At 42.1% G+C, this 24,885-nt stretch overlaps 1 protein-coding gene, 1 long non-coding RNA gene and 1 pseudogene across 9 annotated transcripts in view; 1 reads left to right on the top strand and 2 right to left on the bottom strand.

Moving 5' to 3' along the window:
- Positions 1 to 675: 675 nt before the first annotated feature.
- LOC140604523 (SREBP regulating gene protein pseudogene) lies at positions 676 to 20,135 on the bottom strand (annotated as a pseudogene).
- Positions 20,136 to 21,660: 1,525 nt separating this feature from the next.
- Positions 21,661 to 24,407, bottom strand: LOC140605175 (uncharacterized). Of its 2 annotated transcripts, none has more exons than XR_012007899.1 (3): positions 23,702 to 24,407; positions 23,081 to 23,556; positions 21,661 to 21,917 (listed from the first exon to the last, which is right to left on the bottom strand). It is a non-coding gene; the product is annotated as an uncharacterized lncRNA (long non-coding RNA). The 2 variants fall into 2 exon arrangements; XR_012007900.1 differs by having other exon boundaries at positions 23,081 to 23,519.
- Positions 24,041 to 24,885, top strand: part of CNOT4 (CCR4-NOT transcription complex subunit 4) — a 136,928-nt gene continuing 136,083 nt past the window's right edge. For 6 of the 7 annotated variants that reach the window (XM_072777336.1, XM_072777334.1, XM_072777335.1 and 3 more), the window contains exon 1: positions 24,041 to 24,314. The gene's annotated coding sequence lies outside the window, so the exon portion shown is untranslated. The remainder of the gene's footprint in view (positions 24,315 to 24,885) is intronic. The other variant, XM_072777333.1, reaches the window with a different exon arrangement.

Raw genomic sequence — 24,885 nt, 5'->3', positions numbered from 1 at the left:
TCACTTGGTCTATTATATTTTGCTATAACAGCCTGAATGAATTAAGACGGGATTTCTTGCAAGAGTGTAATCATGCAACAGTGTAATCACTATTTTAGTTTATAATCATTATTAATTTCCCTCTCAAATTAATTATTCGGCAAATTGTTTAATGGCTAATTCACTAAGGAGTATGAGAGTAGAGACCAACTTTCTCTCCAGCTAACTTTCAGCAACTAGCTGAACTACCTGGCTCAACAGATAGCTGAATAAATGAACTGTGGATTTGCAAGGTAAACTTTTTTTTAAAGCTGTTTTCACATTAAATCTATGTTACATTGCTCAAGAGTTCAAATAAGCTCCAAAGAAAGGCTGATACCAGTGACAGCCCACGTAATACAGACTCATACACCAGACTGAGTACCAAAAAGAACGAGACTGTAAAACATTTAGACACGCACATTCCTTTCACATGTTTGATTTAGCATCGCGAATGAATGTAGAATCCAAAAAGTCCAATGCAAGCTAGATTATTTTATATCAAACATTAAAAAAACAATTGCCAGACACTTCATCCTCTGAGAAAGCTTATTTAGGGGGAACAAACTACTTTGGAAAGATAAGTGTTCTTAAATATATTTGACTATCAAAGGCAAGGCATCTTCCTATATAAAACATTATCATTTTCACACTCCTCCAAAGAAATCCAATAAATAACTTTATTTATTGGGCTCGATGAATCTTCAATGATAGACATTCCCTAGACTGCCAACACCTCCACAAGCTCGCTTGTTATTTGTTCTTGAACATGACCTGTTGCCGTTTCCGGCTGCTTTTACAGAACAGTTCCACGCAGTAAAGCCCAGCAGAGCATGCGGTCAAAGAATACAACACAAGAACTGGCCAAAGCCAAGGCTTGCGTGTAGTATCTCTCTTCTTCCAAGTGGACCAGAGAATCCTGGAGCGTGGATTCAGGCCACAGATTCTTTCCTGGCTCCCTTGCCATGCCCATGATGCAGGGAAGAAAGAGCTCAGGAGGGTTCTCTCCAGAGCAACACTTGGCTATGGGGTTCCTACAGGTGTTCTCGTGTTGCACACTCTGGGATGAGGTCCTGCGTTTGGTGAAACACAATTCAAAGTGATCTTCAGTGCCATGCAGCAGGTCTGGAATGCCGTGGCTGCTCGGAGCAGGGAAGTGCTCCAAGAGAAGTGGCTTGCTGGGCTGCAGGCAGCAGGATAGCGCAGTCCTCCCAAGCATAAGTGCTGTGAGGAGTCGGGGGTAGCTATGGGGCAAGCAGCCATCATAGTGGAGCTTCTTTGTGCCAGGGACGTTGTTACAGCAGCCATTTACCAGCAAACCCTTCCTTTCACCGATGTGTCCTAGTTAGTGATGAGGTACTTCCCTTAAATGGTGCTCCAGCACTGGGGGCCAAGCCCACCACTGCTGCCCCAGTTACACTGTGCTTTCCATAGAATGGGCTGGGGGCATCTTGGACCAGGAGATTCCAATTCCTCGCTGCCCTTTCCTCCTGCTCATCCTCCTGCTTGAAGGCGCAGCTGGGGAAGCAAATGAGCAAGAGCCCCAAGACCAGGGCACGCACCCACCTCTTCTGGAGGAGCTGGGGCCACACTGCAGCCTCCAGGTTGCTGCACTCAGTGGCGATCAAACCCTACTCCTCCCGCAGGCACAGGCCCTGCCAGCCCCCCCAAGGAGAACCGTGTTTTAACCTCATTCTTGGATTCTGGGGCATTCTGTTATCTTGTTACTATTTTATTAGGCACCATGTCACAAAATGTTTGCTTCTCTTTTTGTAGTGTTTTGAGTACTCTGAATAGGAATAATTCCATTTCAGAGATGTGAGGCTGGAGAATAAATACAAGAATCCTTTCAACAAGCAGGACCAGTCCAGGACTCGAAAGTAGAGATGGGAAGCAGTACTACTTTCAGTTATGCAGGACATTCCCACTTAGGGCTAACCAAAAGAGATTAGGATGACACCTGAATCTGGGCTTCCCTAGAGGGTAACTCCCCACAATGGGCCATCTTGGCTTTCTTGACCTCTGACTCATCTCAACAACGCCCCCACCTCAACCTGTTCATGGATGGGTGACTTTATGGAGCTCTGAGAAGCAGCTATTTGCTGTTCATTCAAGCAGGAAGCTTGAATCAGCACCAAGTACAGACCAACCAGGGGGAAATCTCGCTTGCAGGGGCCACTGCTGGGCTACTAGCTCCTGGGGACTTTGAATCATGACTCTAATTGCAGAGTCATCAGCTGATCCAATCAGTCCTGGACTTCTGTTGGAGGTGGAACTGTATTCTTATATCTAACCTCAATTTGCTGACTCTGAAATATGGAACTGAGTAGCCTAGTTAAATTTTGGGACACTGGCCGGTTAGCTGGGCAGGTGATTCACTCTGCTACTGTCCCAGCCTGAGAAGGGTAAAGACAAGTTGAGAACGGGGCTAGTTCAAGCAGGTGCTGCTCATTACCCAGGAGATGGAAACCAACTTTGAGCTGACAAATGTCCTGCACTGGAAGGCCCCCAGGAAGGCTGGAGGACACTGGGGAACAGAGCCTTGGGAGATGGCCTAAGGCTGTGAGACATGAAAGGAAAGCCAGGAGGCTGTTGCAGAGGGCAGCCTGCAGGCTCTCCCTGAGTCTAGGGGTACTACTGTTGGGCACCATCCCAACCTAGATGATCACAGTGTGATGTCAACTAGCGTTAAGATGAACCGACTCAGTGATTTTCAAATTGTACCTTATGACCCATTCATTAGTAGATCCTAAAATAAATTAATCTGGCCCATTCCTCAACTTTTTTAACTAAAAAAAAAAAAAAAAAAAAAAAAAAAAACAGAAAACAAAAAAATAAAAAACAAAATAGGTTATAACAGAAAGTATCAGTGTCTTCTAAGTAATAAGGGCATGTTCTGATTTGTAAAAATTTTGTTTCAGCTATATTTTGTGTAGTGTAAACTAGGTCTTCAGGCAAAATGTATTTCCAACTAGAGGTCATGTAAACCAATTTTGTTAGCAGTGGCTCTCATTAATTCCCCTTGCTCTGATTTCTTGCAATCCTATCTAGCAATCTATTGATTTGAATTTAGCTGCCCACATAAAGGAGATGGCACTAAGCAGTGATTCTAAGTATTTAGTTGCTTGATAGTTTCATTTCTCACTGTGGGTTAATAAATTGGCATTTCTGACTTTACCATAATCAATCTCTTATGAATTATTTTTTTAAAAAGATTTATTTATTTGAGAGAGAAAAAGAGGGAGCACATAAGCAGGGGAGCAGGGGGAGGGGCAGAAGGAGAGAAAATCTTAAGTAAATTCCGCACTAAACTTGAAGCCTGATGCCAGGCTATGGGGCTTGATCTCACAACCCTGAGATCATGCCTGGAGCTGAAAACCAAGAGTCAGAACTGACTGAGCCACCCAGGAACCCCTTTATGATTTTTTTTTTTAAGCACGAGTCAATTTCCTACTGCCCACACTCCAATGGGTATTTAACAAAACAGATTTCCAAGCCAGCCAGTCTGAAGACCAGGGTTGTTTCAAAGCAAGGACATCCTTAATGACCTTTCCTTGCCCTCCTCACCTGCTTCCCATATACCCTCTACCCAGCAGGTGGGGTGGTCTTTTTATAATGTAAATCCAGTTTTCGCACTCCTCTGCCTAAAACCTTTACAATGTGTCACTGTATTAGGTTGAACCAAGTGAAATCATTGGTCAAAATGAAAATAAATGATTTTACATTGATCAACCTAACACTTAAAATGGCAACTCCTTATGTATAAGGCCTTGTATGAGCTAGCCTAATCTCTTGTCACTCTTCTATCCATGTTTTTTTTTATATCTTCATCATGCAATGGCTTTTGATTTTTTTTTATGGCCACCCACAATAAGTAATACATTTTAGGGGTGGTCTGGGTGGTTCAGTAGGTTAAGCATCTGATTCTTGACTTCAGTTCAGGTCTTGATCTCAGGATCCTAAGTTCAAGCCCCATATCGGGCTCCACACTGGGTGTGGTGCCCACTTAAAAAAAATAGAAATACAGTTTACACTGTGATCCATGATCCATATACACATAAGCACACATAACATGCTTCAGGTCTTGACTGGTATATTAACTTCCTAAGAGAAGCTTTCTTCAATGAACCTGTATAAATGGATCCTTTACCACCCTCCCTTGATTCTCTACCATTGAATCCTATTCATTTTTTATAATATTAAACATAATCTGAAGTTCTACATTTACTTATTTATTTGTGGGAAAGAGAAAAGAAGTACCCTGATATCCAGGAACTGACTTGATGTTATCACTTAGGGCTTGGTGTTGCTATGAGCTGGCTGGCGCAGCACTCACAGCCAGGTCTTGGTATATTCCCAAAGAACATAAACAATATCACAGTATTACACAACATCAACATGGGACAAAGGCACTTTGTCACCATGATGAATCAAGACCAAAACAAGACCCCTCATAATCATACCTGAGCAGAGAAAACATTAACATTCTCCAACCTACAAAATACCAAATATTTTCTCTTCAGCTAATATGAGTACCTGCCACTTCTTTCCTAATTACAGCTACAGCCTCCATATACGTGAAATAAATTGATATGCCCAATCATAGACTTGCCCTCACTTCCTGAAAGCACTCGATACAGACTAACCCTCTGTTTCCTGGGACCTTTCCCAAAATTACCTAACCTAACCTGAAATCCTTTAAGTCCTTTCTAACACCCTCTTAACTAAATGCCCCATGGTTCCCCATGGTATGTATTCTCTGGCAAAGCAACGGGTTAATAAACCCAACCTGTTCAGCCTCTAGTATGGTTCCGGTATATTATTCACCAATATATCCCCTGGGACTTGCACAGTGCCCACCACTTAAGAGGTATTTAATATCTTGGATAAACAAATAAATGAATGAGCATATGAATAATTAATTACTTAATTTCCACCTTCCTGCACAGAGGAGGAGGACCTGTCTGGGTGGCTGATCCTTCTAGGAGACAGTGCTCTGTCCCACTGTATGACTTCAGAGCTATTGGCTGTTAATACCCTTCTCAATGCGGGGTGATCTCTTCTATGACCATCTCCCTTGCTCGTCAGAGAAGTTCTTAATTTTTTTAAGCATGTTCAAACCTGATTCTTCTGTGAGCTTGGCTTACTGAGTTCTCAGCACTTAAATATTTTCTGGATTACAACGGGCAAAGGTGAACTCTGATCCCTGGATCCTCTGCGATGCTCTTTCGAAGCAAGAATTTCTTAGACAAACTTCTGACTCCCTCACTCACCCCATCTAGCTTTGTGTAATATTTCATCTCTATGCTGAGGTTCACTATGACTCCATAATTTTTTTTTTGAAGATTTTTATTTATTTGAGAAAGAGAGAGCACAAGTAAAGGGGGAAGGGGCAGAGGGAGAGGGAGAAGCAGACTCCCTGCTGAGCAGGAAGCCCCATGCAGGGCTGGATCCCAGAACCTTGGGATCATGATCTGAGCCAAAGGCATATGCTTCACCAACTGAGTAATCCAGGCACCCCAAGCCCCCATAATTTTTAATAATATTTTTTCTGATTATAATAACCCATGCTCATTACAGAGCATTTAGAAAGCACAGAATGGTGCAAAGAATAAAAACTGAAATTAGCCACAATCCTATAGGCAACACCTTGATTTAATTTTAGTTGGGCATATAGATATTAATGTAAGCAAATTATATATATATGTTTCTTATATTTTTTATAGGAATATTATGAGCATTGCCTTCATCATTAAATTGTCCTCAAAATCAACCATTTTCAACTTTGTTATTTTATTCAGAGACGTTACGTGCTAAGAACTCAAAAGTCAGCATATTCAGTGTATGTTCCTAAATGAATGTAGCTGAACTCTTAAGAGTGATTTAGATTTCTTCTAATTTTTCATTGTTATAAATGTTTCAGTAAATACCTTTATGTATGAATCATTGTCCACATTCTTAGAAAGTTTTTTTTTTATTTTTATTTTTATTTTTTAATGATAGTCAGAGAGAGAGAGAGGCAAAGACACAGGCAGAGGGAGAAGCAGGCTCCCTGCGGGGAGCCTGATGTGGGACTTGATCCCGGGACCCCAGGATCATGCCCTGGGCTGAAGGCGGCGCCAAACCGCTGAGCCACCCGGGCTGCCCACATAATTAGTTTAATATACATGAATTTTTAAAAAAATACTCTCAATTAGAATTGCAAAACTGTTTTAAGGTCTTTACATTTCTGCCAGAGAATGTACCTGATTGTCCAACCTTTACCAACACTAAATATTACTATTTAAAAATATGTTGTTAGTAAGATTTTCTTTAGAAATGGTATCTAACTTTTATTTACCTGTTTTTTGTTTGTTTTCATTGCTGGTGAAGTACAGGAATTTGTTCAAAAAATTTAAGAATTCAAATATCCGGGGCAGCCCAGGTGGCCCAGTGGTTGAGTGGCGCCTTTGGCCCAGGGCCTGATCCTGCAGACCTGGGATCGAGTCCCATGTCGGGCACCCTGCATGGAGCCTGCTTCTTCCTCTGCCTGTGTCTCTGCTTCTCTCTCTGGGTCTCTCATAAATAAATAAAATCTTAAAAAAAAAAGAAAAGAATTCAAATATCCTCCGTACCCTATTTTAAAAACAAATCAAATAAAGTATAATGTCTTGAAAATAATGTCATATAGCAGTTTTCTCACACAAATTATTTATTATAGGACCTCCATGAATATGAACCAAAAATGAGTCAAGTCTGATGCTGAGAGACAATATTTTCAATCAAAACTGTGGTGGAAAAGCCAGGACATGCAGTTTACGTATTGATATACTATGTTAGCTCCAAAATTATTGGTGGGGGAAGAAATGTGCTAGGTCATAATTTTAAGGGAACAAGGCTTCGAAAAATATTTCTATAAATTTTGCTTATTTATTACGTGCTCCTGGGTTAAAACGTGACTAAGATTAGAGACACAAGGGAAGGGAAGAAAGTGTATTCCAGACCGAAATTCATCTCTGCCAAAGGTTCAAAAACACCCAGACATTTCCCTGGTGGTGTTTTGCAATTCTTCCTATTTACATTTTTCTCATAACAAAGACCCTAGCCTGCAGCCAGAGCTGTTTTACCCCCTCCAACATTCTCTGAACAAAACTGCCTGGATTCGGCTTTCTATTTTTAACCCCCTTGAAACTCTTTTTGAATTAATCACTTGATCTATGTGTGTGTGAAATATGCTCTGAGCTCTGAATAGCTTCAATTGTATTACATTTCATTCAGGTAATTTCAACCCAACAAACATATGGAGAACCCACCATGAAAAACAATTTTTTAAAAAAAAGGTCTGCAGGAGTAACAGAGAGATCAACACAGAACCACAATACTCCGTGACTGTCCATGTGATACAGATGGATATAAAGGACTGTAAAAATACAGATAAGGGACAGGAAGAAGAACTCCTCTTACCTCTGCTCCTTCTGTTAAATGGGTGGATCAACGGTTTTTCAGGAAATAGAGGAGAAAAAGAAGAAAGCAATTTTAGTTTCTTTCCCATACTTACAAACCTACCCCTCTTGCAATGTAAGCCCTAATCAGATTCCTTGATTAATCTGGAATTGATGTTAGTAGCCAAAGCTTTGGGACACATGGCTGTAGATTTATTGGGCAACAGGAATGGGACACAAGAGTTGCCAGATGTGTTGAAAACTAGATCGGATATTACAAGAGGCAAATGCATGTGTTGTATGTCTAATGTTTTTTTTTTTTTACCACTTTTTTGAGGTATGATTGACCCGTAAAAGGCTGTACACATTTAATGTATACGCCTTGATGAGGTTGATCATAGGTATGTTCCTGTGAAACCATCACTACCATCAAGACCATAAATACGTTCAACTCCTCCCAAAGTTTCCTCCCTCCTCCATTATCACTGTTATTCGTATGTGTACGTGTGTGAACGTGTGTGACGACACTTAAGAACTACCCTCTTAACAAATTGTTAGCTTAAGGCACTATGCTGTATAGCAAATCTCCAGAACTTCTTCATCTTGCATAATTGAAACTTTGTACCTTTTGATTTCACCTCACCCCCTAGCAACCACTCCTACTCTCTGCTTTTATAAATTTGACCATTTTACATTCCGCATGTGAGATCAACTGCATATCTAATTGCATGGGCTTTTGCAGGTTATGAAGTCCACCTTCCTTCATATGTTACCTCATCTGTCTTTATACCAACTAGGTAAATGAGGAATTATTATTCTCCAATTTTAACAGATAAGAAAACTGAAGCTCAGACAAGTTAAGTGACTTGTTCAAGACCATCCAAAGAGTCACACAGCTTGGCATAAAATCTAAGTCTTCTAACTACAAGTTCAGTGCTCTTTCCAGAAGAGAAATGCCCAAATAACATTATAAGGCATGCTGGTATTATCTATAAATGCAATGGCTCCAGATTCTAGAATTTTAAGTAAACTCTATATCCAATGTCGGGCTTGAACTCATGACCCCAAGGTCAGGATTCACATGTTCTATGGACTGAGCCAGCCAAACACTTCTCCGGCTCTTACAATTTTAAAGGTCCCCTTTCAACCTGTTCTAAAAGCTAGACCTAAAAGGAGAAGAAATAGGGAGGAAGCTTTTAGTTTACATTGATTTAGGCAAAAGATGCAGGCAAAACATAATGCTCTAAAATTTTCATGTATCTCATAAAAAGGGAAGTGAAATTAAAGAGAGCTAGACAAGATGCACTCTAGTAGTATCATATTATTATCCTATTTTCACGATGTGATAAGAATTATCAGGTAATAAAAACTAACACTCAAGTACTACTTATTATTAAGACACTTATGTAATGCTTACCATATTCTAGGTACTGTTTAAGTACTTTAGATATGTAAACTCATTTAATCTTGCCTCAAAAAGGCAGGTACAATTATGATTTCCATTTTATAGATGAGAAATCAGAGGTACAGAGAGGTTAAGTAAGTTGCTCAAAATCACACAAGCAGTAAAAGTGAGGGGCCATGCTACAAAGCCAGAGAGCTTGACTTCCCAGGGCCACTTAACCACTATACTGTACTGCCTCTTCAATGCAAAACTCCTTCCAAGAACAGCCAGTTTTTGCTTTGACCTCAGGGACGTCCCTCCTCACTGTGCTTCTTAACCCTTTACACATTCCTTGTCCAAACACTCCTTACATTTTCTGTAATCACTTATTTAATTCTTTCCCCATAGTCTCCAAGGTATGGAGGCAGATGCTGTGACTTGCTCATTTATCACTGTAACCTAAGCACCTGGCTCAATGCCTGGACCATCATAGTTGCTCAATGCAGACTTGTTCAAATAATTATTAATCTCACAAGCTCTTCTATAATGTTTACCATGTGCCAGGTATTGTGCAAAGAACAAATATTTAAAAATCTTATGAGGTATGTACGATTTTACAGCTAAGTAAAACTGAGGCACAGAGAAATTGAGTAATTTGGACAAGGTCATAGACCAGCAATAAGTAACAAAGTCAAGATTATAACTGAGGCTGACTTCAGAGTCCACGTTCTTTGCTAATAGGCTGAATGAATACATGAATGAGTGAATGAAATATCTGTATGTAATACAGAATCTGGGGCTGCTGTTCCTTAGGCTTTTGTTTTCTTAGGGGCTTCTTCATGGATTCAGTTTTCTCACTTTTCATTGGCTTCCCCCAGTGGAAAGACGATGGACATTAATTACAATTGTAACTTGGCTGAGTGAAATACCAGATATTTCTGTCTCAGTTACTCTGCTTTTTATTTAGTCTCTACAAATGTCTCAAGGTGGAAATAGCTGTCAAAATCTTTGGACAAGAATTAAAGAACTGAATTCTCATAGTATTGCGACATGTCAGTAGAGTGCCAAATGGGAAAAAAAGGCTAAAGATTTTTAAAATTTCCAAACATGCATTAGTTTGTTGATATCTTCAGATTCTAAGTAAACTGTGAAAAATATTGAAATACAATGAAACATACATATTTAAATATTCAAACAGAAACTTCTGCTATGACATTTTCATAGCTTATTAATTACTTGGTTTGTCTATAAAAGCTTATGCCATGAAAATAGGATGCTCATTTCTTAAATAATATTTGATATCTACTGGAATACCAGGAGAAAACAAAATGCATAGTTGGGAAGTAAATGCACCTGGATATATAAGGATTTTTCTTTTTTACTCTTATGTCTCTTTATTGGTATTTCAAGGACTTGGAATGAGAAAAATCACACAGAACTGTGCCCTGAACAATGGAACAAGAATTAATCGTGATCAAGTGCATATTTTCTCCCACTTTATTCTCATCAGGGTATGAAACATACAGGCCACTTTAATGTGTGGCACTGGGCCTTGAGGAACCTGCTGGTGCTCAGTAAATACTTGCTGAAGAGACAGAAACATAGAAGGCAAGATACAGTTCAACATCCAACCTCTATGTTCTAGAATGGCTCTTCAAAAAAGCAGATCAGCCTCTCCGAAGCAGTAAAATGAAACCAAAATGCTGTTTTCCTAAAGTTTTTGTGGCAATCTAACCCAGAGGAGAAATCAGAAAATATTTAAACCACAAACCAAAAGTCTTTGAATAGTTTTTCAAGGTCCTCCAGAAGAACTATAAATTATTATAGTCTTTGTCTCTGTCTCTGGATTTACCCCCAGTAAAAAGAATTTATTTTATTTTGGTACCACATTGAGCGTACAGTGCAAAGAATCTCTCCCTCCCATCCGAATTCCTGAGCCAACAGATTCCTTCCCTAGAGGGAATCACTACTACTGGTTTCTTGTACATCCATCTGGAGATACTCTTTGCATACACATTTTTTTTCACAAATGATAATATGCTATACATAAACTTCTGTTCCCTGCTTTTTTCCACATACTAGGAGATGATGGACAGGGCTCCATACTAGTATATGTACAAATCCATATTATTCATTTACGTGACTGTAGAGATTTCCATTATTAATATTCCATAATACCTTTAGCCTGTCTACTATAACTGGACAGTTAGCACTTACATTTTGCTATTACAAACAATACTGAAAAGAATATACTTAAACATATACCACGAGTATTTTATTTTATTTTTTAAAAGATTTTATTTATGTATTCATGAGAGACACAGAGAGAGGCAGAGACACAGGGAGAGAAGCACGCTCCCCGCAGGGAGCTCTATGTGGGACTCGATCCCCTGACTGGGATCACACCCTGAGCTGACAGCAGATGCTCAACCACTGAGCCACCCAGGCGTCCCGACCACAGGTATTTTAGAAGGAAAATAACATCAGACAAACACTGAAAAAGAAAGCTCCTTGAAACTTTTTTTAAGGTAGTTATTTCCAAAAATTTTTAGACTTTTTTTTTTTAAGATTTTATTTATTTGACACAGAGAGAGAGAGCACACAAGCAAGAGGAGCAGCAGGAAGAAGGAGAGGGAGATGTTGGCTCCCCATGGAGCAGGGAGCGCAACAAGGGACTGGATCCCAGAATCCTGGATTTATGACCCAAGTGGAAGAAGGCAGATGCTTACCCGAGTGAGCCACTCAGGCACCCCTCGAAAAATTTTTTTTAAAAGGAAAAAAATTAAATCTCTAGTAGTTGAGGAGAATAATGAACTACAACAGAAATTAGAGGTTTGTAACATCCAAAGGAAAACTGGATTTTTTGGAATGAGTTACCCTCTTTATGAGTAGGATGGTTTACAAATTAAAGTGTTTAGATAGCAGAACAGGATGGCTGCAGGACGATAACCTTAGTTCCAAGTGCACAGATTTTTTTCAGTGTACAAAGGCCTGAATGCTGGAAAACATACAGAACACAGGATTACAAGTTAGAAATTATGAAGGCTGTGGGAAGGGTCTTAGTCATGAAAAGAGCAGAATAAACAGGTTCAAATAAAGTTGTAATGAAACGAGGCAAAACAAGGGATGGGAAAAGTACAAGGGAGTTGTGGGGAACTAAGGACAAGTATTGAATTAAAAAGAAATAACAATTTCCAAAAAATGGCTAGACATTGATGAGCCCAAACAGGGCCAGCACGAAGCCCATGGTAGCCTCTTTGCAAATATGATTTTGCATCTTGACCCATGACCAACCCTTCTACTTCCCATATGGGGGAGGGAGTACCAGCCAGAGGAAGCTGGAGGCAATAAAGAGGGCAACCAATTAATATGCCACTGGTTTTGCCTGAGTTTCTGGGCTGCAAAAGCCCAGGCATGTGACATAGGATCTGCAATGAGATGCTCTTTCGAGGACTCAATAAATGATGCAAGGAGGAATCATTAGTCAGATTTTACCTGTGGCAGTATGCAACAGATGCAACCATGCCATTTGAACCATGCAGAATAATGGTGATGGATGTGATGCCTGCAGTGTTTGTCCATTTAACCAGACTGCTCCAGCTGCCTGCCCCCAGGTTCCTGCCTATTTTCTAAGCCTGGTTCTCCATTCCCCAGCCAATTCTGTGAGTCATCTAATATCCTTCTAATAAATGTATTTTTCACATATGTTAGCCAGGGTCCGTGGCTATTCTTTGCATTCAGGAACCCTGATACAGTGAATATGACAAAAAAACACCTCAGCTGGAACCAGCCTCTCACAGAAACAAGAACAGGAGCAGAGAGCCCTGGAACTGGGGTCCCACGTGGGATAACCTCTAACACTGAACCACAGCCTTGGTCTCTTCACGTAAGATCAGAAAAGACAAATGCAGAACAAAGGTACTTAGGGCTACACTGGTCTCTCTGGGGATGCTCTCTCCCTCCTCCCTCCTGATGAAGTTATCAGGGCTGTAGGTGGATAAATGTATGAATGCTCCTCTCTCAGCAAAGGGGAGCAGGAGAAGGGAAGGGCAGAGAGTCGAGAGGAAATTGATGAACCTATCCAGGTCAGAGCTGCAGATTCTAAACTCAGTTGTTCAGAGAGAGCTTGGTGGCAGGTGGCAAAGAGTTTATAACTTGGAAATAGTAAGGCACCACGTGCAGGTTGAATAATTCCCTGTGATACTAGTACAGAGGGGCTTGAGCCCTGGCATTTCATCCATTAGTGATTTGCTTTGCTATCTGCCACATTCTCACTGATGCCTGGTATACTGCAGGTCCTCAATAAGAATTTCTCGAGGGAATAAACGAATTGTTAAAGATCAAACATCCACCAATAGTTGGCATATCAGGGCACCCCGTGTTGGTAGGATAGAATGACACTGGGATTTCAATCCAGACCTGTCTGACTCTGAAGTCCAAATTCTTTCTTTTTTAATTAAGTAGGCTCCATACTCAACAAGGAGCCCAACTCAGGGCTTGAACTCACAACCCTGAGGTCAAAACCTGAGCTGAGATCAAGAGTCAGATGCTTAATTGACTGAGCCACTCAGGCACCTCAGAGGTCCAAATTCTTATCATTGGGCTCTATTGTCTACTTCCTGGACCCTGGCAGCAGTAACAGCTGAGGATCTGCTGCCTACCAAACCATGTGGAGGCGCCCATATCACACTGCTAGGGCTCACCAAGCTGTCACTTGCTCTGGTTGCCATCTCTTCCCTCAATAAGGATCATCATGGCAGGGTTGCTGGATTTGTCAAGGTGCCAAAGGGTCTCTGAATTCTGGGCAAGTGTGCTTTGGATATCACACTTTACACACTTTATGAATGAATATTAAACATGATGCTTGTATACCAATGTCACACAAAGATTTCAGGGAAATTGCTCTTTCACACGCTTATGATTGGGTGCCCACATTACTCAGATATCACTGGGACGCAGATTTGAGTAACAAATATGACTGACTCAGTGTATCTCCTGGTCCTCCAAGGACTAAGGTTTCATTAAAATCTTGTATGCCAGGTCCTTCCCTGGAGATTCATTTCTCAAAAATTCTTGAGATCATCTGCAGATAGACTTCTAGTGGCTATCCCTGTCTCCTAGAGGTGTCCAGACTTGTGTTAATTCCAGCATTAGGGATCCCTGGGTGGCTCAGCAGTTTAGTGCCTGCCTTCGGCCCAGGACGAGATCCTGGAGATCTAGGATCAGGTCCCATGTTGGGCTCCCTGCATGGAGCCTGCTTCTCCCTCTGCCTGTGTCTCTGCCTCTGTCTTTCTTTCTCTGTCTCTCATGAATAAATAAAATCTTAAAAAAAAAAATCCCATCAGTAGACACAAATGGAAGTCTCCCTAGGATATTTCTTGGGTGAAGTTAGCAGATATAATAAATTCCCTTTAACTTCATGCAACAAAGTCAAGAAGATGAAAAAAATCAGTTTTCCATTTTATATGAAAATATGTAAAAAGCAAAATGATAGTAATAGAAGCGGGTCAGTGGCTGCTTGAAGTTAAGGGTAGAGAGAACTGACTGCAAAAAGGCACAAAGAAACTTATTAGGGTGAGGACAGTTTTATATCTTGATTGTGGTGGGGGTTATGTGATTGTGTACTTGTACTAGGGTTTTTTTTTTTTTTAAGATTTATTTACTTATTTCAGAGAGAGAGAGAAAGAGCGAGCACACACATGCAGTATGGGGGAACAGAGGGAGAGAATCTTATGCCTAATGGGGGGCTCCATCTCACAACCCTGAGATCATGACCTGAGCCAAAATCAAGAGTTGGACACTTAACCGACAGAGCCACCCAGGGGCCTCTTTGTTGTACTAGTTTGCAGTCCTTCAGAGGCAGATTTGGGTGAAAGTAGTTATATGGGAGATTCAAAGAAGTAACAGGAAATAAGGGAGGATGAGAACTAAGACAAGAGAGAAAAAGGGTGCATTAATGATCATTTCATTGGGGTGAGCATCTGCTGTTCAATCCTGCATTGCCTTGACTTGAAATGTATTCCATAATTTATCGTTTCTTAGACATTTTATTTACATTTAATTTACTTTTTTATAATTTAGGATCCACACCCAACATGGGGCTCTAACAACCCTGAGATCAAGAGTTACATGCTCCGCCAATTAAGACAGGCAGGTACTCCTCTTAAACATTTTATTTTAAACATTACTTTTAAGAATAATTTAAAAGCTTGGATAATGTAAACTTCCTCCAGAGAATTTTCGTTTCCTTCTACTAAGTACTTGATGGTGCTAGCAGTCAGGAGGAGGACTGGGTGACCTACATGCCCTACAAGTAGGGCATTCCAGGGTCCCAGTCAAAGGCAGAAAGTCTCCACCTTCAGATGCGTTGAATTCTGACTCCTATTCCTTTAGCCCCAGGTCCCATGAAGCCACCCCATTTTCTTTTTTTTTTTTTTAATTTATTTATTCATGAGAGACACACACACACAGAGGCAGAGACACAGGCAGAGGGAGAAGCAGGATCCATGCAGGGAGCCTGACGTGGGACTCAATCCTGGGTCTCCAGGATCACGCCCTGGGCTGAAGGCGGCATTAAACCGCTGAGCTACCTGGGCTGCCCGAAGCCAGCCCATTTTCAGCTGTTACCCTTAAATAAGCTAATGACACCAGGGTAAAAGCAGCAGTCTTTCAACATATTCCCCCAAGGAGGGGGATCTTTATCTTTGACCACTGGCCAAAGGCAGGCTTGTCTCTTAGATGTTTTTTGGTGGTGGTGGTGGTGGTTTTTTTTTTTTTGTTTGTTTGTTTTGTTTTTTTGCATGAGCAAATGCCACTTGGACAGAATGGCCTCAATTTATCTGTTCAAGCTCCAATTCCTTCCCAGATCAAGGCCTACTCTATTAGTACGACTTTGATGCTTTTTAGTAAATACTTCCAGTATTTATCCAAATTCTTTTTTTTTAATAGATTTTATTTATTTGACAGAGAGAGCGAGCATTAACAGGGGGCAGGCAGAGGGAGAAGCAGGCTCCCTGATAAGCAGAGAGCCCAAAGCTGGGGTTGATCCCAGGACTCTGGGATCATGACTTGACCAGAAGGCAGATGCTTAACTGACCAAGCCACTCAGGTGCTCCTACACAAATTTTTAATGGTCTTTAGTGAAAGGAAAAAAATATATGTTTAAAGAGCCCCCAAGAACCAGAAAGTAGAGAGTGAAGAGACAGAGATCTGGATGGTCCCTCTTTCAGTATCATGGTAAATTATTGTTCGGCAAATATGCACTCCTCCCAACCTCCATGAGAGGTGTCTACCTCCCAGTTCTTTCCATTTGAATTCGGTCATGTGATTTGCTTTGACTACAAAGATGCTGACAAAGTAGCACAAGGAGAGGCTTCAAATGTGCTTGTGTATTTGGACTTGCTCTCCCACATTTCTGCACTATCACAAAAAGAGCTCTGCTCAGGAAGCTGCTGTCCTTCAGCCTGGGCCCCAGAATGAATACAAATGAAAGCAATCCTGAGCTGAACCCACAGAGGAGACAACCCCAGCTGGATTTGCAGCTTTAAGCAGAGTCACTCAGATGAGCCCAGTTTAGATACATTGACCAACCTCCCTGCCTCTCCCCCGCCACCCCCCCCCCCCCAGCTGACCTGCAGCTACCTGAGAGAAAACAAATGATAGTTCTTTTAAGACATTGCATTTTGGGGGTAGTTTGTTACACTGAACTTTTGTGGCAATAGCTAATCATACAAGTAGCCTAGCAAGAATCGGGCTCAACAGATCGGCATTATTGCAACACCAAAAAAAAGGCCATTATTAGAACCCAAGCTCCAGAAGCTTTTCCTCACTGACAGGTCACTTCCCAACCAGGAGGTTCTCTTTATTGCCTTGATGTTCCCCGATCCCATTCTCTATACATACTTAAAATATCACAGGAGTGTGGTCCTGGGAGCACTCCTACCTCCCACCTCCACATTTTTTTGTAAGGGTATACCAGTCTATTTATGACAGGCTTAAATTAAGCATATGTCTGTGTGGGATAATGAGGAATGATGCCTTACTGCATCTCCAGTGTGTTCTCCCCACCAAATCTTATTTTGCATTTACAGTATGCAGGACTTAGTGGTGTTTGTGTGCTTCTGCCCCCTTTTGCACAATAAAGGGAAAGGTTGGTCAGAATCATCTTGCAGACTTACCAAAAGCCAGAAAAATCCCACAAGGTTAAAAACCCAGTCCCCAAAGATAACAAATTTTACTATTTTCTGTCATATGCATTTTTAAATTGTTTCCTATTATGATTGCTGATATCTATGAATGCTACTGATTTTTGTGTGTTGATGATGAATCCAACATCCTTGCTGAAATCTCTTTAGTTTTCATTGTTTGTTCATATATTCTCTGGAATTTCTATACCGACAATCATAATATCTATGCATAATGAAGTTCTTCTATCTCGTTTCCTTTTAATGTCTTTTCACATTAGCTAGACTCTCCACTATGACACTAAATAGTAACTATGGTAATAGTGAACCTTCTTGTCATGTTTTAAAGAAAATGCTTTTGAAATTCCCTCATTAAGTGCAATTTTTGCTGTGGGTTTCTAGTGGATTAAGGAAGTTCCCTTTTATTCCTAGTTTGCAAAAATGTAAATTTTAATCATTGAGCATTGACTTTTACTGAAAGCTTTTTTTTGCATCTATTAGACCGATTATATGTTTTTTCTATTTTAATCTGTGGATTTGGTAAATTATACTGTATTTATCTCCATAAGTGGAAAAGTTGAGTAAGAAAAGTTGAGTAAGAGAGATATTATCTATTTCTTGAATGACTGCAAAAGATTAATGTCTGCAAAAATTTTAGTATCTAAAAAAAAAAAAAATTTAGTATCTTTCAGGAAGGGAAAACCTGACGACTAATTCAATTCTTTGATGAATATGTCCTTGAATAATTGTTTTCATTGTGAAACATATCATACAGAGAAATACAAAATGTATCTGTATCTCTTAAAAATAATAGTAACATGAACACCTATGTGTCTACAGGATTCATTAAGAAACAAGTTCTCTGCATACCTGTCCCAGATCATGGCCCTTTTTCTCCCCATAGAGATAACTGAGTGCTGAATTTTGTATAAAACATGTCCTTGTTTTTCTTTGTGATTTTAACTCTATCTCTGGCCAATGTTATTTAGTTGTGCCTATTTTTGAACTTTGTGTAAAATGTATCAGATTATTTTTATATATTCATCTGTGACTTTCCTCCTTTGCCCTATGTTTTGTTTTTGAAAATCATTCTTTGAGGGGCATCTGGCTGGATCAGTCAGTAAAGCATGTGAGCTTTGATCTCAGGGTTATGAGTTCAAGCCCCACAGTGGGCATGGAAATTAAGAGAAAATCATTTGAAATTGAAAATTTGGGGGTTTTTCTGTATAGATTACACCATATTAAACTACTTTCATCCATTGTACTTTGACATTTGGGTTGTTTCCAGTGCTTTTGCTATTGCAACTAATGTACATTGAGTCTCTAGGTGTCAGATTTATACACACTTGTTTGTACATACACCCTTCTGCCCAGGAGTGGAACTGTTTGGTTGTAGGGTATATATCGATGGGCCATTTGTATTTCCCCCATAAATGAATAATTTTTTTAAAAAAAAGTTAGCAAACTACAGCCTGTAGGCCAGCTACCTATTTTCATAAATAAAGTTTTATTGGAACCAGGGCCAGGATTAGGGGGAAGGAAGCGAGGCAGGGTTTTCTAAATTTAGGGTTGGATCTTCTATTTTGTATTTTAATATTTTGCTCATTGTGGAATTTTTTGCATTAATTTTTATTTTTAAAAATGTTATGTCAAAATATTACTTACCTTGATTACTACATCTTTTGATGCTTGCTTAAATTTTGTGCCCAAGGTAAAGGCTTCCCTTACCTAACCCTAATTTCAGCACCACCCTAGTCTAAGCCACTGATTATCTCCAGGCTGTACTTCTGCAATAGCATCCTAACTGGTCTCCCTACTTGCACATTTGCCACTTATCTTTGATCCACTTTCTACAAGGACCCAATGTGATCTTTTGAAAAGATATATTGATTTATGGGCAGTGGTGGAGATGTTCAGTGGTTGAGCATCTGCCTTTGGCCCAGGCTGTGATCCCAGGGGCTTAGGATCAAGTCTGCATCAGGCTCCCTGCTCATGCCTCTCTCCATCTCTCATGAATAAATAAATAAAATCTTTAAAAAAAAAAAAAACAAAGAAAAAAAAAACAATAAATTGATCTACGTTACTCCTCTCCTCCAAACCTTTCAATCGTCTCTTACTCTACTTAAAGTCCAAATTCCACATAGAACCCCATATAATCTGGATTTTGCTTTCTTCCATAAACTCATCTTCTACTACTCTGCCTTTGTATGCCCTGGACTCACTGGCTAACTTTCCATTTCTGGAATATGCTAGACTCATTCCTGCCTTCTGGTTTGGCACAGGACATTCTTTAAATGGGTAATCCCTTCTAAACCTTTAAATTTTAGACTAAGTTATCTCTTTAGAGAGGTTTTCCAATCTAAAGTAAATCCCCTCCTGATAGTTCTTTATTTCAGTTCTTTTTCCTTCCTAATACTTTGACAACATAGAAGTAGAGTTTTATTTGCTTATTACTTTGTTTACTTGTTCTCTGTCTTCCCTTTTAAAGCCTAAGATGTTTGAGGGGCTTAGTGCTTTCCTCACCACCAAAACTCAATATTTAGCACTCCACTACTCACTAAATAATTGAAATAAAGAAGATAAAACTCAAAGTAAATGGGTTTTTGGAAAAAGATCCCCCACACAAAGTGGTATTGATATTTATTAATATTAAAGAAATCTGGCCATGACAAGGGTCATAAAACTGATCATTTCCTTTGGCCCAGTAGGTCTACATTTGAGACTATAAGAGAAACTTGAAAATTTTATTTACTTAAAATATCCATATATTAATAATTTATGAAAGTTGACAAAATCAGAAACAACCCATGGTGCTGGTTGCCCATTAACCCTTCCCTGTTTTCATTCTCCTTCAGCCTACATAAGCCCAACTATACCCTGCTGCCACGGTAGGACTTAAGTACATAAGCACTGCTGGAGAAAAATCACAGAATTGGACAAAATACAATTGCCATAATTGTCAAGTTCACCAATTTCAAATGTGCAATTGTTACTGCTCTGCAATCCTGTAGTTTCTCCAATGAAGCTGTTTTCATTCTCTCTAGATGCTGTTTGAATGTTCATCGTTCTTCTTTTATCAAAGAAGTCAACATCTGCAAGGCCATTTAGGTCAGAAAATCCAAGAGCCATTTACGAGCACACTTCCCTAACCCAGTTCATCACCAAGGCCAAAGATCTCTTTTATTTCCCCCAAAGATTTATTTATTTCAGTGAGAGAGAGCGCGCAGACTACATGAGCAGGGGGGAGGAGCAAAGGAAAAGGGAGAGAGAAACCCAAGGAGACTCCCACCTGAGTGAGAGCACAGGACCCAATGGGGCTCAATCACACAACCCCAAGATCAGAAACCAAGAGTCAGACTGTACCCCCCGGTGACTCCAAGCTTATCTGGAATTCATCACCTCTTTTGTATCTTCATTGTTACCCTAATCAGAATTGCCATCTGGATACCTGAGATGTTCTTTAAATTACTTGCTCTATTTTCTTTTTTTAAGATTTTATTTATTTGAGAGAGAGCACGAGAGAGAAAGAGAGAGAAAGCGCACATAAGCTGGGAGAGGGGAAGAGGCAGAGGGAGAAGCAGACTTCCTACTGAGCAGGGAGCCCAAAGCAACACAGGGCTCTGGGATCATGATCTGAGCCAAAGGTAGACATTTAATCAACTGAGCCACCCAGGCACCCTCCTCTTTCTCTTCTTTTAGATAGCTTTAATAACATTCCAGAGACTTAGTACAAAATTCAAATTAATAAGTTTCCCAGTGATGGACATTCAGTAGCATGGTCTCTCTTTTTTTGTAGCATGGTCTTTTAAAAATGTAAATCATACCATGCCTCTTTCCTTCAAGGGCTTTATTTTTCTCACGGAAATAAGAACTACATATCCGGGGATCCCTGGGTGGCTCAGCTGTTTAGCGCCTGCCTTCAGCCCAAGGCGTGATCCTGGAGTCCTGGGATGGAGTCGCGCGTCGGGCTCCCTGCATGGAGCCTGCTTCTCTCTCTGCCTGTGTCTCTGCCTCTCTTTCTCTCTGTGTCTCTCATGCATAAATAAATAAACTCCTTAAAAAAAAAAAAAAACTACATATCTTACCATGGCCTAAAAGGCCCTGGATGATCTGGTCCTTGCCCCTCTGTTAAATCCACCTTATGCCATTCCTCTCCTTGCTCACCACACCCTATACTAGCAAGCCTTCTGGAAAGGTTTTTTCCACCTCAATGTCCCTGCATTTTTTCCTCTTTTCTTCTATAAATATCTTCCTTGACTATCCTCTTCCTCACTAATTAAAATTGGGTCCCCTTCTTAGACTTTCTCATAACATCTTAAAAATATCTTTACGGGGCACCTGGGTGGATCAAGTAGTTGGGTATCTGCCTTTGGCTCAGGGCTGATCCCGAGGTCCTGGGATGCAGTCCCGCATCCGGCTCCTCACAGGGAGCTGCTTCTCCCTCTGCCTGGGTCTCCGCCTCTCTCTCTGGGTCTCTCATGAATAAATAAATAAAATCTTTAAAAAATGTATCTTCACAGTATTCATCACCAGTTATAATCATATAAATTTATATACCTGAATATTTCATCTCTGCCTCCTACGTTCTATGAGGACAGATACAGTGCTTTTGCTGAGCTCTGATTTACTGTGCTACCAGCACCTAACACAATGCTTGAAGGTAGAAAACATTTATTGCATGAATAGATGATATATCCCCTCACTGAGGAATCATTAAGCAAGTTGGGTAATAGAATTCAATGTTAATTAACTTTAAAAATGGTAGGAGAGGTCAGCCCGGGTAGCTCAGTGGTTTAGCGCCACCTTCAGTCCAGCGCGTGATCCCAGAGACGGGGATTGAGACCCACGTCGAGCTCCTGCGTGGGGTCTGCTTCTCCCTCTGCCTGTGTCTCTGCCTCTCTCTCTCTGTCTCTACGAATAAATAAATAAAATCTTTAAAAAACATGGTATGATAATTACATGTTATATGGATAAATCTAAATGAAATTATATATATATAAAATATGTATATGTGTATATATACATACACATATATGAAAACTTGCAAATATAGAGCAGTAAAAGAAGCGCTGGCATGAGAGGGCACTAATTAGTTACCGATCCAGGAAATGTCACTTCTTCACTGTTAGTCTCCATCAATGCATGACCCTCAGCAGGGGTGGTATTGCCTTCTAGTGTTATATACTCTAGGAGGTATCACTGGCCTTTAAGAGAAAAGGCCAGGAACCTAGAATTGTAAAACGCGGGACTGTTCCTCAATGAAAAGTTGTGTGTCCCTCTGGCTTTTAAATGTCCCGGTGTAGGTGAAAAACCTGTGTATAACTAGCTGCACCTGAAAGCTGACCTATTTTACATATGAACACAAAGCTGTTTTTTATTTTTACATAATTTCAACAGCGAACATTTTAGGAATGTTTCTACAGCGAGAACAGATTAGTGTCGTCCACCAGAGGTGGCCAAAGCACCAAACCTGTGTCAGTTGTGGCTTTCACATTCGTGGGGATTTTACTTATAAGTGCAGACACTTGATTTATAACTTGATTAGATTTCCTAGAACGGTCATGCCTGAACATTTATATACTGAAACAGGAGTCACTGTATTATAAATTACTTTCTTTATACTTTTTATATTTTAGATTAGATTTAAACCAAATCCGGCATGTATGCAGGCTGTATTATCTACGAATTTCATTTTAGGCTAATAGAGGAGACATTGTGAAAGTATGTGTCATTTGAAAAAAAGGTGTGTTGGGTCAAAACAAGATTGAGAAACACTGGATTAGACAGACGAGGAGGGCTAAGATTACCCTTTTCGTTCTTCACGCAACGGTTCTCATCTTCAATAACGGAAAGGGTTCTTTTTATGAAATTAGGTCCACATATGTAAAATTGCAACGTCCTCCCTTATTTCCCTTTTCTGCTTTAAAATTTTTCATCCGTGACGATACGCTACGCATTTCAATACTATATTTTAAAAATTGATCGCCTCCTCCCCCTTTACCTTCACCCCTACACAGCTAGAATAGATACAGGCGTTCTTAGAACAGACACAGGGAATTTTGCGTTTTACTCACCACCGTCTTCCCTGGTATTGAACAGCGCCAGGCACCCAGGAGGAGCTCATGGGTTGCATGAATGGGCGAGGAATACGCGCAACAAGCAAACCGGAGGGCTTCGAGCGCCACTTTCTGCAGAGTTCTAGGAGACAAGCGAGGGCCACCTGGGGCTTGATTTTCGTGATTGAGGAGCATTCCTCAATCGCAGGGATTCGCAGGGGCTGCGGGGATTGCAGGTGCCTTCTCACGTTCTTTGCGATGTACCGATGTGCGCAGTGGTCCGGGAACCTCACGCGCGGAGCCCCCCAGGTGAAACACCGAACTAACTTGCAGCGAAGTCCGCATACCGTTGTCACATTTGCGTCTCATCGGAAAACACGTTTTTCGTGCAAGTGCGTGGGTCCGCCGTTCCCTCGCTCATCTCCGTACAGGACGGTCCGGGGGGGATGTTTCTTCGCTGGAGATGCACGAAGAGGCGGGGACCACGGGTGCTGCTGGCTCGGCCCCGCGCAGACACGGGAAACGAGTCAACGCTCCCTCTCCGCGGACAGACACCGCCCCAGACGCAAATTCTCACCCTAGATCAAACCCCGCGCTCCTCCCACCCGCCCCCTGCCTCGACCCCGCCCCCTTAGGTACCTGCGGTGGGGGCGGGGCACAGAGGAGCCCGAGCCGGCTCCCCTCCAAAGTGCTGAAGCTCGCTTGGAGTTCTGGTATCCCATTCCTGAGCAAACCCCGAGGACTCCGAGCGGCTGGCGGAGCCCGCCGGCCACAGGACAGCGGGGCTTCACACGCGGGCGCAGAACGAAGCAAAACACGGAGAAAGGCGGTGGTGGTGAATCGAACAGCCACGTGAGGCGGGCATCAAGTCCGCCCCCGGGGGCGCCAGAACTGCAACTCCCGGCTTGCAGCTGGGCGGGCATCCTCCGCGGACTACAACTCCCAGGGTGCTGCGGGTGCGGCCGCCCGCCTCTCCTCCCGCCCCTCCCCCCGCCCCTCCCGGCCGGATCGGCGTGCGCCTGCGCACCGCAGGCCGGAGGAGTCTTACCCTAATGTAAGATGGTGGCCCGTCTGGCTGTGGAACCCACCGAAAGCTGAGAGTCCGTCTCTCAGCCGTAAAGGTCGGACTCGCGGAAGCAATCAGGCCCGGTTCTGAAGAGTTTTTGTGTCCCCGAAGCTCGTTCAGTGGTCTCCCGTGAGGACGCGGCAGCGCGTGGAGTCGGCTGAGGGGAAAGCGAGGCAAGGCAGGCGGGTGAGTCTGTGCGGGGCTGGGCTTAGGGGAAACCCGGGGCTGACCGGCTACGAGAGCGCGGAGGCTTCGCTGGGACTGTGCAGGCCGCACCCCCCTTCCTCCCCACCCCCCGCTTCGCCTTCACCCTCCTCCTCCTCGGCCTTCCTCCTCCCCGCCGCCCCCCCCCCCCCCCCCCCCGCTCTCCCCTCTACGCCACAGCAGTTAGCACCGGGGAGAGGGAGCGGGGCTGGAGGCGGCGCAGCGGCGACTCCTGCGAGACGTCCCCAGCCGGGGAGCCGAGGCGCACTCCCGTCCGGGGCTCTCCGCCCTGCGCTTCCGTAGGGCACAAATCCCGGGGCTCGGGACTCCCCTCTGCCTGGCGTCCTTGCCCCGGAGCCCCCGCCTCCCCGGCCCGGAGCCATCACTTGCACTCCGACCCGAGTCGCTGCCGCTCACCGGTCCCCACTCCCCGTGCCGCCCCCCCTCGTCCTGCTGTGTGTGTTTTTTTTTTTTTCCTGCTGCCCCCGCTCCCACCCCAGAGTTAGCCTTTGCCCCCCCTCCCCTCTGCAGTCCGCCCCTACTCTGCCTGCTA

Source organism: Canis lupus, chromosome 15, assembly GCF_048164855.1.
Source record: "Canis lupus baileyi chromosome 15, mCanLup2.hap1, whole genome shotgun sequence".
Taxonomy (NCBI): domain Eukaryota; kingdom Metazoa; phylum Chordata; class Mammalia; order Carnivora; family Canidae; genus Canis; species Canis lupus.
The sequence above is the reverse complement of the archived record's forward strand: the minus strand, read 5'-3'. Positions and strand labels throughout refer to the sequence as shown.